This window comes from Lithobates pipiens, unplaced genomic scaffold (genome assembly GCF_037356315.1).
Source record: "Lithobates pipiens isolate NorthernLeopardFrog02 unplaced genomic scaffold, aLitPip1_a1.2 Scaffold_16, whole genome shotgun sequence".
NCBI classification, from domain to species: Eukaryota; Metazoa; Chordata; class Amphibia; order Anura; family Ranidae; genus Lithobates; species Lithobates pipiens.
This window is the reverse complement of record NW_027507748.1, coordinates 563,183,382-563,197,022: the sequence shown is the minus strand read 5'-3', so window position 1 is coordinate 563,197,022 and position 13,641 is coordinate 563,183,382. Positions and strand designations below refer to the sequence as shown.

General features: G+C 47.9%; 1 protein-coding gene across 3 annotated transcripts in view; it reads right to left on the bottom strand.

Moving 5' to 3' along the window:
• Nucleotides 1–13,641, bottom strand: part of ARHGEF25 (Rho guanine nucleotide exchange factor 25) — a 479,971-nt gene that overhangs the window by 13,882 nt on the left and 452,448 nt on the right. The gene's annotated exons all lie outside the window — the stretch shown is intronic.

The window sequence follows — 13,641 nt, the reverse complement described above, 5'->3', positions numbered from 1 at the left end:
GCAAAGGAGACATTTACAACCCCTTTATATGCTTATTGTTGTTTCACCGTAATGGTGTCAGGGGAGGCAGGTGAGGCAGAAAAAAAGATCTACTTTGAGGGTCGTAGGCCGAAGTCCTACCCCACCACTGGTCAAAATTTGGAGCTCCTACGACTTATGGTTCCAGAGATATGGGGCTCCTTGTGCAGCCTGTCAGAAGCTACATACAGAGTGGTCAGTTTGCAGCAGACTGAGAGGATGAACTCACGGTGCCTCTCCTCACTTCTTGTCAGAGGCACTGTGAGCTCAATGGACAGCTTGGAGTCTTGGACCAATGGTAAAGTACCATTAGCCTAAGCTGTCCAATAAAAATGCTGCAGTGGAGGCATGTCTCTCGCTGCAGTGTCATAGAAGGGGGAATGCATCTAAAAGACAAATGCTCCCTTCCAGCTCAGCCCTATTAACTACAAGGAAAAAGCATGGGTTTATGGGTATAAGATTTACCCACAATCCCATGTTTTTCTCAGTTAGGAAGGAATCTCTGCTGCTGCTAAAAAGGTGCAAGCTAAATCATATATTATTATGCTATATGTTATAACATAATAATTTATTATTTATCTATTTACTGTGAAATTACTGGTTGGAAGTTATAACTTCATTAAGCCACCTGCTTGAGTACAGTTTTTAAAAATAGAGTAAATTACCTTAAAAAAAATATATAATAATTATTTGTATATTACTTACTTATGGTGATTAACCCCTTGCCACCCAGGCCAATTCTGACACTTCACTCCAAGAAACTTAGCCTGATTTTTTTTGTATACTATGAAAGATGATGTTACGCTGAGTAAATAGATACCTAACATGTCACGCTTTAAAATTGCACACACTTGTGGAATGGCGCCAAACTTCAGTACCTAAAAATCTCCATATACAACGCTTTAAAATATTTTACAGGTTACATGTTTAGAGTTACAGAGGATGTCTAGTGTTAGAATTATTGTTCTCGCTCTAATGATCACTGCGTATGTAACCTGTGTGTATCTGGTTCTGATACTAGCCAGTGCCTCACCAGCCACTGACCTCACCGCATTTCCCTGACTATTGCCAACCTCTCAGTGATGTAACCAGGCAGTAACTATAGATTCACAATAAAATAACAGCTATTAAAGTGGTTGTAAACCCTTACATACCACTTTAACCTACAGGTAAGCTTAGATGAAGGCTTACCTGTAGGTGCAAGAAATATCTCCTTAACCTACACGGTTAAGGAGATATTTTCCTAAAAATGGTCACCAATGTCCACGGCATGTCCTGGCCATTGGTTGTCGGGGTCTGTGGGCAGGGGGCTTATCAGAATTCGGGAGCCCCCTTTAATAAGGGGCCCCCAGATTCCGGTCCCCCACCCTATGTCGCCACCGCTGTCAGGGGTCTTCTTCCGACTTCAGGGGTCTTCTTCCAACTTGGGGGGGGTCTTGTGCCGCTCTTCAGTTCTTCTTGCCGGGCGTCCGCTTTCTTCTTCCAGTTCTTTTACTAACGTTGGCCCGCTCTTGTCGCTGTCGCCGCTGCCTTCTTCTTCTTCCTGCTTCTTCTTCTTCTTCCGATGTTGACACGATGCTCTCTCTGACCATAATGGCAGGGACACGTTGTGTGGCGACTTATATAGGCATAAGGGGCGGGGTCACCGGGTGATGTCACATGGTGATCATGCCCCTTATGATGTCACAGTCCCAGGGATGCTGGGACTGTGGCATCATAAGGGGCCACAGTCCCAGAACCCCCGGGACTGTGACATCATAAGGGGAGGAGTCACCATGTGACATCAGCTGGTGACCCCGCCCCGTATGCCTACATACAGTGCCTTGCAAAAGTATTCGGCCCCCTTGAACTTTTCAACCTTTTGCCACATTTCAGGCTTTAAACATAAAGATATAAAATTAAATTTTTTTGTGAAGAATCACCAACAAGTGGGACACAATTGTGAAGTGGAACGAAATCTATTGGATATTTTAAACTTTTTTAGCAAATAAAAAACTGAAAAGTGGTGCGTGCAAAATTATTCGGCCCCTTTACTTTCAGTGCAGCAAACTCACTCCAGAAGTTCAGCGAGGATCTCTGAATGATCCAATGTTGTCCTAAATCACTGATGGTGATAAATAGAATCCACCTGTGTGTAATCAAGTCTCTGTATAAATGCACCTGCTCTGTGATAGTCTCAGGGTTCTGTTGAAAGCGCAGAGAGCATCATGAAGACCAAGGAACACACCAGCCAGGTCCGTAATACTGTTGTGGAGAAGTTTAAAGCCGGATTTGGATACAAAAAGATTTCCCAAGCTTTAAACATCCCAAGGAGCACTGTGCAAGCGATCATTTTGAAATGGAAGGAGTATCAGACCACTGCAAATCTACCAAGACCTGGCCGTCCCTCTAAACTTTCAGCTCAGACAAGGAGAAGACTGATCAGAGATGCAGCCAAGAGGCCCATGACCACTCTGGATGAACTGCAGAGAACTACAGCTGAGGTGGGAGAGTCTGTCCATAGGCCAACAATCAGTCGTACGCTGCACAAATCTGGCCTTTATGGAAGAGTGGCAAGAAGAAAGCCATTTCTCAAAGATATCCATAAAAAGTCTCGTCTAAAGTTTGCCACAAGCCACCTGGGAGACACACCAAACATGTGGAAGAAGGTGCTCTGGTCAGATGAAACCAACATCGAACTGTTTGCCCATAATGCAAAACGATATGTTTGACGTAAAAGCAACACAGCTCATCACCCTCAACACACCATGGTGGTGGCAGCATCATGGTTTGGGCCTGCTTTTCTTCATCAGGGACAGGGAAGATGGTTAAAATTGAGGGGAAGATGGATGCAGCCAAATACAGGACCATTCTGGATGAAAACCTGTTGGAGTCTGCAAAAGACATGAAACTGGGACGGAGATTTATCTTCCAACAAGACAATGATCCCAAACATACAGAAAAATCTACAAAGGAATGGTTCACAAATAAACGTATCCAGGTGTTAGAATGGCCAAGTCAAAGTCCAGACCTAAATCCAATCGAGAATCTGTGGAAAGAGCTGAAAACTGCTGTTCACGAACGCTCTCCATCCAACCTCACTGAGCTCGAGCTGTTTTGCAAGGAAGAATGGGCAAGAATTTCAGTCTCTCGATGTGCAAAACTGATAGAGACATACCCCAAGCGACTTGCAGCTGTAATCGCAGCAAAAGGTGGTGCTACAAAGTATTAATACTAGGGGGCCGAATAATTTTGCACGCCCCACTTTTCATTTTTTTATTAGTTAAAAAAAGTTTAAAATATCCAATAGATTTCGTTCCACTTCACAATTGTGTCCCACTTGTTGGTGATTCTTCACAAAAAATTAAAATCTTATATCTTTATGTTTGAAGCCTGAAATGTGGCAAAAGGTTGAAAAGTTCAAGGGGGCCGAATACTTTCGCAAGGCACTGTAAGTCACCGCGCAACGTGTCCCTGCATATTACAGCCAGAGAGAGCGTCGTGTCAACATTGGAAGAAGAGAAGAAGAAGGAAGAAGAAGCAGAAGGCGGTGGCGACAGCGACAAGACCGGGCCAACGCTAGTTAAAGAGCTGGAAGAAAGAAAGCGGAGGCCCGGCAAGAAGAACCGATGAGTGGGACAAAACCTCCGAAGTCGGAAGAAGACCCCCGAAGTCAGAAGAAGACCCCCAGGTGGCAGCGGCGACGAAGGAGAAAGAAAAAGAACAGAAGATAGCAGAGGAGTCCGGAGAGAAGACCCCCGAAGATGGAAGAAGACCCCTGGAACTGTCTAATAAAGTATTTTAAAAACCTGTGTTGTGTTTTTTTATTAACACTTTTTTTCCCCAGGTAAATGGGTAGGGGTACATTGTACCCCATACTTATTCACATAGGGTGGGGGGCCAGAATCTGGGGGCCCCTAATTAATGGGGGCTCCCGGATTCTGATAAGCCCCCTGCCCACAGACCCCGACAACCAACGTCCAGGGTTGTCAGGAAGAGGCCCTTGTCCTCATCAACATGAGGACAAGGTGCTCTGGGGTGGGGGGCCCCTTCCCAAAACACCCCCCCATGTTGAGGGCATGCGGCCTGGCGTGGCTCAAGGGGGGGGCGTGCTCGCTTGTTCCTTCACTAGTCCCCTCTTCCTGGAGTCACGTTCAAAATGAAAGGACTTTACTCCATGTGTGGGCAAGTCCTCCGTTCATTTCAAAAGTCCAACGGACTAGCACACAGACGGGCAGATTGTCCGCCGGACTACCGAGTCAAGACTTCTTTCTAAGTCCACCGGACTTTTGGGAACAAAAAGAACTCTGGTCCGCTGGACTAAGTCCACCGGACAATCCGATCGTGTGTACGCGGCATTCGCAAGCAACCTTACTATACAAAAATGCATTCGGTTGTGGCTTCCATCAAAGTAGTATGCCACTGTTGTGCAACTTCTGCATAATGCTATAGTTCACCTCCGCTGGCCCATGTAAGCCTGGATGTGTTACAAATTGCTGGAAGAGCTTCTTGTCTAGCCAAGATGTCGGTAATTAGAGGCATAACAACATAGCCCATTGTTTCAAGGGACTGGTTTATTTGTTCTCTCCTACTTAATATTCTGCTACACCGCAGCTCATGTGTCCAATATATGATTTAAGATGCACATGAAGATAATAAACACTATTTTTAGTGTATACTCTATTGAAAACTGAAATAGAACCAGTACATTTTAAATGGCACAACACTCAGCATTAAAACTGGAGCTGTTAATATGTACTATGGGTAATGCTGAAAAGAAGGACAGTAAAGGTTAACATTCTAAGAGGGGATAAGGATTAACAAAGATACAGTAGTTGGTACCATTCACATCCAAGGGCAAATTATTTACCTTTGCAATATTCTTTTTTTTTTTTACAATGCAGACCTTTGCTAGTTTAAAGTTGTCTGTGGAATTTTGCATTGATCTTAGTAATGCAGAAGATGGGGCTATGGAAAACATCTCATTTTTCTTTTTACAGGTAACATTGGGAGATTAATAGTAGGGGAAAGGGGCTGGACTGTATATACAGGACAGCCATCAGAAATTTTGGGGCCCCTTACAAAACTTTAGGCCTGGGCCCCCCCGGGGCCTGAAAACCAATATTCCCCAGGGCCTGCCCACTGGCCATCCCACCAAATCCGCCCACATTGTGGAGACTGGAGGAATAGATAGATGGATGGTGCTGGGCGTGGATGTGGATAAATTGTAGAGACTGGAGGGATGGATGGATGGATGATGCTGAGCATGGATGTGGATACTGGAGGGATGGATGGATTATGCTGGGTGCGAATGTGGATACTGGAGGGATGGATGGATGATGCTGGACGTGGATACATTGTGGAGAGGGATGGCTGATGCTTAGCATATATAAGGGACCCCCTCAAAGTCTTGCCTATAATGTAGCATGCATTGCAAAGGAACCTCCTCAAAGTCTTGACCATAGTGAAGGCCCCCCCGTCAAAGTCTTGCCTACAGTGTAGCGTGCATTGCAATGTGTACCTGTCACAGTCCTGCCTATAGCCTAGCATGCATTACAAAGGGGACCCATTGCAGTACTGTATATAATGTAATATGTGTTACATTGGGAAGGGGGCATGAATTATAGAGGATGTGTATCTGAGTCTTGACTATAGGGAAGCATGCATTACAAAGGGGCCCTCTCAGAGCCCTGCCTATTGGATGGCATGGGGCCCATTAGTCCTGCCTATAGTTTAGCATTTAACATATAGCATAGCAGTACAGGAAAGAGGGTTCTGGCATGCGTTGTGTATAGGACGGCGTGTGTTGTGTACAAGAAGGTGGGTTCTGGCGTGCATTGTGTACGGGAAGGTGGGTTCTGGTGTATGTTATGTACAGGGTTCAAGAGAACACTAGGTACAGAGTGAATTTATCCATGTACATCCCAATACTGCACCTCTCCTCCCCTGCTACAACCTCTGCAATACACACACCTCTCCTCTGCCCTCATCTTCCCATCCCCCAAAGCTCGACCATCCTCCATATGATTATCTTTGTAAAATAACTTTTCTGTACACTCCTTTTCAGCTTCTGAACTCCCCGACCAGATAGGAGATAAGGATCGTTGTGCAGAGTAGGGAGGCTGTTGAAGGAGCCATGGGAGAGCTGCTCTACCCCCCACTTTCAACTACTGCAGAAACTGAAAGCAGAAAAAAACCTGCCTTGGTACCTTTTTTGCCAGCAATGCACAAATGCCTCTTCCCCTATACACTGGTTGCTTGACAAAGGGGGCGGATATGAGTAGTAGTCATGCCCATACCCGACATCACAGCTCTGATCTGACAGGTGAAGTGTCTCTGGGGCTGCAAAGTGGACATCCAGCTGGCTTGCTTGTCCATCCCTGGATGTTATGATATCAGCAACAGAATATGTATGCTCCCTTATTCCTCTCTGTAGCGGGCCCTGGAGGGGGGAAGGGAGGCCAGCCAGACAGGCCCCTTACAGGAGTACTGCCTGTACCCCCCTGATGGCGGCCCTGAGTATATATGGACCATAAATCGCATTACAAGATTCTCTTTAACCCACATTTTAGGGGAAACCTGTGGGCTTCCAATGACTTCTTGTTCCAGAAAATGTTAGTTGCTTGGTTGTCTCTAGCATCAGTACTTTTTCAATCACAAAGCAAAAGCAAGTATGCAACCAGTCATTTTAGAACTCCTGATATGCATTTTTGTCCAAAAGTATTAAAGTCAGAGGCCAACCAAATAACTAGCATTTACAGAAGGAAATCATTACATAATTTTTACCTTTATTTTGGTTAGCAGTGGTTTCCTTGAAATAGGTGCAGCATTATACTCTCTTTGTATGTATAGTTTTTAATGACCTTGGCACAGCCATTTTTTTTATCTGATAAATGACTCTCTGCAGTAATGAGAGTCATTAGTCACAAATCATATGGTCTAGGGGGTGTCTAGGCTTGGATCCCGGACAAGAAAAATAAATTAAACTACAACTATAGGCAATAATAGCCCATTTCAGGTTTTTTTGCCATCTGCGTCCCATTGGGGAGATTTACCTTCGCTTCCTGTCGCATAGCCAGAACAGGAAGTGAGAGGTAATCCTTGCAAATTAAGGGAATCCCTTGGGGCCCCAGAATTCACCAGTAATAGTGTCCCTATTGGAAGATTTCCCCTCTAATACTTTTCTGGGGACAACCCAAAATTTGGGAGTTTCTTTTATTTTGATGATCATGGTAAACAGGACTAATAGAGACATTGAACTTCCCTAACAGTGGCACAGACAACAATAAAAAAAAAAAAATGTGTTCTAATCCCTATCCCCTCTGTCCAAAAAAAAAAAAAAGCTTTGCCTTTAGTTATACTTTATTGAGATTTGGTAGTGCACACATGTGCCAAATTTGTTCATGTGACGTGTGAATTTAATGAGAGCTCCACTTTAACCGTTTTCCGACCAGCTGCCGCAGTTGTACTGCGGCAACATGGCTCGGCAGCGCAAATCGCCGTTATGTTACGTTGCTTCCTTTTTTGGCCACTAGGGTCACGTGCGCTGTGCCGGACTCCCACGATCACCCGTGACACGGCGAGACCCAGGATCTCTGTGTGTAAACGGTTCTCTGAGGGGAGAAGAGACTGATCGTGTGTTCTTACAAAGTATGAACACCGATCTATCTCTTCCCCTAGCTAGTCCCATCCCCCATTCAGTTAGAACACACACTAGGGAACACAATTAAGCCCTTGGTCGCCCCCTAGTGTTCACTGCCAGTGACATTTTTTACAGTAATCAATGCATTTTTATAGCACCGATCGCTGTAAAAGTGCCAATTGTCCCAAAAATGTGTCAAAATTGTCCGAGGTGTCTGCCATAATGTTGCAGTCACGATAAAAATCGCAGATCGCCGCCATTACTAGTAAAAAAAAAATAATAACAATAAATGCTATAAATCTATCCCCTATTTTGTAGATGCTATAACTTTTGCGCAAACCACTCAATATAAGCTTATTGTGATTTTTGTTACCAAAAATATGTAGAAAAAGAATACATATCGGCCTAAACTGAGGAAATTTTTTTTCTATATATATATTTTTGGGGGATATTTATTATAGCAAAAAGTAAAAAATAATGCGCTTTTTCAAAAGTGTCACTCTTTTTTTGTTTATAACACAAAAAATAAAAACCGCAGAGATGATCAAATACCACCAAAAGAAAGCTCTATTTGTGGGGAAAAGAGGACGTCAATTTTGTTTGGGTACAAAGTTGCACAACCGTACAATTGTCAGTTAAAGCAACGCAGCGCCGAATCGCAAAACATCAGCAGCCAAATATTCTGGGGCTGAAGCGGTTAAAGCACATTCTGTGAGCTGACGGAAGTCTGCTCCGACTAATCACACAGTACGCCAATATTATTAAGTCTTTATCTGGATACACTGCTTAAAAGAAAACATTGAGTTCTGTAATATTTGTGGTCTATAACCTGCCTTAGATGACATCTTTCATATGGGGGAACCAGACAGCCTATTAACTGTAATACAAAGTGCAATTTTATCTAGCAGTGTTCTGTTTCAACACCCCTTAGATATTAATGTATGGTAAATCACTGTATGCTGGTACTGCCACAGCTCACAATAACCAAAAAGGGTATACAGTATAACATGAGACCACAGTATGTGATTTTACTGGTAATTATTATCAGAATATACAGGACAAAATACACTGTAGATGTCCCTGTTTATCATCAATAAAATCTGCACTGTCTTTTGTTCAGCACCACTGGAGAGCACTGATGCATATTGTTGGCACAGTAGGACACACAACAGTAATCGGATCCTAGAAGCGGTAGGCGGATAATGCATTGTTTGACCAACACTAGATGATAATCATTTGGCTGGATTGCCTAGGTACTAATTACAGAATTGGTTTAATGATACAGACAAGTCCACACCTGCATCCACAACTTGTAAAGAAAAAAGAGATGGATAAAGCAAGACGCAGTGTGATATTTTTGTATTTTGGTCCAAACACTGCAAGATCGTGCTTTTTTTTTTACCTGACATAAGCATATTTTAATATGTGTTTTCTTACAAGAGGGTCAGCAGCACGAAGCCACAGACAATGGCACCATCACCATTACGGTGATAACATCACTGTGCACAACAAAAAGAAATAAAGACCTCCAGACCATGGGCGTCCGCAGCAGGGGGCAAGGGGGGTCAAGTGCCCCCCCCTGGAATCCCCAAGGTGTTGCCACCGCCGCCATGCTGCATTTTTTTTTTCTGAGTCCGCTCTCTCCTCTGGATCACAGCGCTGGATGGCTGTGTTCGGTGGCCGCTCTGTAACACAGTCCCGCCCCCCCAGACCAGCTCGTGTGATAGTAGAGAGAATCAACGTTCCGCCTATCACATAAGCCGTTCTGGGGGGGGCGGGACTGTGTTACAGAGCGGCCACCGAACACAGCTACCCAGCGCTGTGATCCAGAGGAGTAGATGTCCATCCGTGCTACAGTGCCTGGATAGGAGGATCGAGGGGGCAGGGGGGGGGGCTGCAGTGCTCTCCTCCACCACCGCATTCTCCTGCCCCCCCCCAGTGCTCTCTTCCACCACCGCCCTCTCCTGCCCCCCCAGTGCTCTCTTCCACCACCGCCCTCTCCTGCCCCCCCAGTGCTCTCCTCCACCACCTCACTCTCCTGCCCCCCCCCAGTGCTCTCCTCCACCACCGCACTCTCCTGCCCCCCCCCAGTGCTCTCTTCCACCACCGCACTCTCCTGCCCCCCCAGTGCTCTCTTCCACCACCGCACTCTCCTGCCCCCCCAGTGCTCTCTTCCACCACCGCACTCTCCTGCCCCCCGCAGTGCTCTCTTCCACCACCGCACTCTCCTGCCCCCCCAGTGCTCTCCTCCACCACCACACTCTCCTGCCCCCCCGTGCTCTCCTCCACCACTGCACTCTCCTGCCCCCCCAGTGCTCTGCTCTTCCACCACCGCACTCTCCTGCCCCCCCAGTGCTCTCCTCCACCACCGCACTCTCCTGCCCCCCCAGTGCTCTCCTCCACCACCGCACTCTCCTGCCCCCCCCAGTGCTCCCCACCACCGCACTCTCCTGCCCCCCCATGCTCTCTTCCACCACTGTGCTCTCCTCCACCACCGCACTCTCCTGCCCCCCCCCCCGTGCTCTCCACCACCACACTCTCCTGCCACCCCCTCCAGTGCTCTCCACCACCACACTCTCCTGCCACCCCCTCCAGTGCTCTCCTCCACCACCACACTCTCATGCCCCCCCCCCCCAGTGCTCTCCTCTACCGCCACACTCTCCTGCCCCCCCCAGTGGTCTCCATCACCACCACACTCTCCTGCCACCCCCTCCAGTGCTCTCCTCCACCACCACTCTCCTGCCCCCCCCACGGTGCTCTCCTCCACCACCACCACACTCTCCTGCCCCCCCCCCCCAGTTTTCTCCTCCCCTGTTCTTGCTGCTCTCCAGCTCTTCCCATCCTTCTCTAGCCACCATCCCAGTGCTTTCCCCCCCAGTGCTCTCCCCCCCCAGTGCTCTCCGCCCCAGTTCCCCCCAGTGCTCTCCCCCCGTGCCCTCCACTCCCCCCAGTGCTCTCCCCCAGTGCTTTCTCCCCCCAGTGCTCTCCTCTCCCCCTTTTCTTTCCCCCCCAGTGCTCTCGCCTCAGTGCTCTCCCCTCCCTCCAATGCTCCCCCCCTGTTCTTCCCCCCCCCCCCCAGTGCTCTTCAGCTCTCCCCATCACTCTCCAGCCCCCACCGCAGTGCTCTCCAGCCCTCCTTACTCCCCACCCCTGTTCTTTCTGCTCCCCTGGTGCTCTCCAGCCCCCCCCAGTGCTCTCTACCCTCTGTGCTCTCCACCCCTGTTCTTTTTGGCTCCCCCCAGCACTCTCCACTCCCCACCCCTGTACTCTCCACTCCCCCTGCATCTTGCGCCCACCCATGTGCTCTCCACCCCCCATAGTGCTCTCCAGTCCCCCGTGCTTTCCACCCCTGTTCTTTCTGGCCCCCACTGGTGCTCTCAAGCTCCCCCCCCATTGATCTCCACTCCCCCCTGCTCTTTGTGCCCCCCCAGTGCTCTTCACCACCCCACACTCTTAGCCCCCCCAGTGCTCTCAGCCTACCGTGCTCTCTACCCCTGTTCTTGTTGGCCCCCCAGTGCTCTCAAGTTCCCCCCAAGCGCTCTCCGCTCCCCATCCCTGTGATCTCCACTCCCCCTCGCTCTTTGCCCCCACCCATGTGTTCTCCAACCCCGCTAGTACTCTTTGCTCCCCCTTCTCTCCAACTCCCACTCAGTGCTCTCCACTTCCCCAGGACCAGAGGGCAGGCTGACTGGGGCCAGAAAATGAGGACGGCTGAAGGTGCAGGTGGCCAGGGACCACTCCATCTCACAGCAGACAGATCCTCTGGAAGGAGCACCGTCCCCATCCAAAATGAGAACAGACCCTGCCTGCTGCTGGCCATCATGGATATCCTGCTGGCATGCAAGGTACTGTACCGAGCATCAACAACACACCTTCCCACAGACAGGGACTGCAGACTGGGACATGGGGCACAGGAGGGGCTGCAATGATGGGCACAGTGAGACTGCATTCACGGCACAGTAAAGCTGCATTTGATGGACACAGTGAGGCTGCATTTGAAGGGCACAGTGAGGCTGCATTTGGTGGGCACAGTGAGGCTGCATTTGTTGGGCACAGTGAAGCTGCATTTGTTGGGCACAGTGAAGCTGCATTTGGTGGGCACAGTGAAGCTGCATTTGGTGGGCACAGTGAGGCTGCATTTGGTGGGCACAGTGAAGCTGAATTTGATGGGCACTGGTGAGGCTGCATTGAGCTCTTTCATCAAGTCTGCAGTCTCTGTCCATCTCCTGTAGCATGTCTGAAGTCTCTGAGGGAGTCTGGAGAGGAGTCAAGAGTGGAAGCACCGCCGGGATGGGGGTCATGGGAGAAGTCAGACTTGTGTGGACTGTATATATATATATATCTATCCCTATGTGATTTCATATCTATATCTAATACTCTCTTCATCAAATGTACTTTAAAATGCATGTTTTTTCCCTTTCATGAACAAGAAAATAATGACGTTATGCTGTTGGGCTGGTATAATAATGCTGTGAGGCTGGTATGAAATTTATTCCAGGGCTGGTTTTTGAAAGCATGGGCGTCCGCAAGGTTACTCAGGTGGCTGGGTACCATGCCCATATAGCCTAGAGAATGTACATCTTTTTACATTGCAATACATCTGTTGTTGCCATACTTTTATCTTGATGAAAACAGCCAATACAGTGACAGTATGAGATCAAAATATGGCCACAACAGATGTATTGCAATGTAAAAAGATGTACATTCTCTAGGCTATATGGGCATGGAACACAGCCGCCAGAGTAACTTCCAATACAAAGTGAAGATGAATTATCTGTTATATAACACATATGTATTACCAGTGGAAAGATTTTCATGAGATTGTCGAAAAGGGGTGGAGCATGAGTGGCCTTGAAATGATGCCCCCCCCTGGAAAAAGTTCTGCGGACGCCCATGCTCCAGACTAGTCTCTGTGATGGGCAACAACAATCTCCACTGGGCCACATTCAGAGCGGTGCTCTGTGTAGATCTGACACAACACCAAGTTTTTTTTCAAGGATCATCAATCATCATGAGAATGATGACAACACACCCCAATAAGCTCATTTTTTAACTCTAAAATAGTCAATCTACATTTTATATCTCTGTAGGCACTGGGGGGTGAAACCCTCCAACAGCTTTTCATATCATTCTATTGCCTAAATTTTGTATATATTTTATGTGAAGAATGCAACAGAAGATGCTGCTAATTAAAGAAGGATAGGGACATCCATAACTCCCAGATGAATGGGAGCAGAGTTGGGAATTGTCTCACTGCTGGATTATTTAAAACGAATAGGAATCCAGGGGGTGATACCAGGCTAACCAGTTCATTTTCATCTGTAACAGTCTGAAAGAGATGGAAGCATGATGCAAGTACCCATTTTCTTTGGGACTTTGGGATCAGGGCTGCTCTGTGCAAAACCACTGCGCAGAGCAGGTAAGTATGACATGTTTGTTATTTTTCAACAAAAAAACAAACTTTAATATCACTTTAACCACCTCGCGCCCGCCCTATAGCCGAATGACGGCCGTAGGGCAGGCGCGTTCGTCCGGGAGGCCGTCCCTAGACGTCCTAATGTTTACTTCTGCAATGCGCGCCGCCGCGGGCACGCATCGCGGAAGTTCTGTGTTCGCCGTGTCCCCCGGGGACAGGCAAACACAGATCACTGTAAACGGCCAATCACAGCGGCCGTTTACAGCGCGATTTGCGTGTCCAATGGGAGATGATCTCATATGTAAACATATGAGATCATCTCTCAGCGCCGCTCTCCCTCCTCACACAGACAGCGTGTGAGAGGGGAGAGATGAACGGCTGCAGCGGCAGCCGTTCTGCTTTCCTTTGTAAAAGTAAAAAAAAAAAAGTAAAAAAAAAAAGTGCCATCCTCCCCCAGCAGTGCCATCCATCCTCCCCCAGCAGGGCCATCCATCCTCCCCCAGCAGTGCCATCCTGCCCCAGTGCCATCCACCCCAGTTCTACCTGCCCCCAGTGCTACCTGCCCCCAGTGCCACCTGTTGTCAGT